Raw genomic sequence first — 1,526 nt, 5'->3', positions numbered from 1 at the left:
ATCCTCATCCTCATCCTCATCCTCATCCTCATCCTCATCCTCATCCTCTTCCTCATCCTCATCCTCATCCTCATCTTATCCTCATCCTCCTCCTCCTCCTCCTCCTACTATCCTCATCCTCATCTTATACTCATCCTCATCCTTATCCTCATCATATCCTCGTCCTCATCATATCCTCATCCTCATCCTCATCCCCATCCTTATCCTACCCTCCACTTCATCCCCATCCTATCTTCGTCCTCATCCTCATCCTATCCTCACCCTCATCCTCATCCTCATCCTCATCCTCTTCGTCATCTGATCATTGTCCTCATCCTCATCCTATCCATGTTATTATCCTCATCCTCATCCTCATTCTCATCCTCATCCTCATCCTCATCCTCATCCTCATCCTCATCCTCTTCGTCATCCTCATCCTCATCCTCATCCTCATCCCCATCCTTATCCCCATCCGCATCCTACTCTCCTCTTCATCGTCATCCTATCTTCGTCCTCATCCTCTCCCTTATCCTATCCTCATCCTCATCCCCATCCTCATCCTCATCCTATCCTCATCCTCATCCTCATCCCCATCCACATCCCTTTCCTCATCCCCATCCTCATCCTATCCTGATCCTTATCCTCATACTCATCCTCATCCTCATCATATCCTCATCCTCATCCTCATCCCCATCCACATCCCTTTCCTCATCCCCATCCTCATCCTATCCTGATCCTCCTCCTCCTCCTCCACATCCTACCCTCATCCTCATCCTATCCTCATCCTGATCCTCTTGCTCATCCTATCCTCGTCCTCATCCCCATCCTCATCCTCATCCTATCCTCCTCCTCATCCTCATTCTATCCTCGTCCTCCTCCTCACCCTCATCCTACCCTCATCCTACCCTCATCCTCATCCTATCCACATCCTCATCCTATCCTCATCCTCATCCTATCCTCCTCCTCATCCTCAGCCTATCCTCATCATTATCCTGATCCTCCTCCTCATCCTCATCCTCATCCTCATCCTCATCCTCATCCTCATCCTATCCTCATCCTCCTCCTCCTCCTCCTCCTCATCCTACCCTTATCCTATCCTCATCATCCTCATCGTCTTGCTCATCCTATCCTCGTCCTCATCCTCATCCTATCCATGTCCTCATCCTCATCCTATCCTCCTCCTCATCCTCATTCTATCCTCGTCCTCCTCCTCATCCTCAGCCTATCCTCATCCTCATCTTCATCCTCATCCTCATCCTCATCCTCATCCTCATCCTCATCCTCATCATCATCCTCATCCTCATCCTCATCCACATCCTCATCCTCATCCTTATGCTATCCTCATCCTCATCCGCATCCTCATCTTCATCTTATCCTCATCCTCATCCTTATCCCCATCCTCATCATACCCTCCTCTTCATCCTCATCCTATCTTCGTCCTCCTCCTCTTCCTTATCCTATCCTCATCCTCATCCCCTTCCTCGTCCCCTTCCTCATGCTATCCTAATCCTAATCCTCATCCTCATCTGCATCCTCATCCTCATCCT

This window comes from Lupinus angustifolius, chromosome LG02 (genome assembly GCF_001865875.1).
Source record: "Lupinus angustifolius cultivar Tanjil chromosome LG02, LupAngTanjil_v1.0, whole genome shotgun sequence".
Classification (NCBI taxonomy): domain Eukaryota; kingdom Viridiplantae; phylum Streptophyta; class Magnoliopsida; order Fabales; family Fabaceae; genus Lupinus; species Lupinus angustifolius.
The sequence above is the reverse complement of the archived record's forward strand: the minus strand, read 5'-3'. Positions refer to the sequence as shown.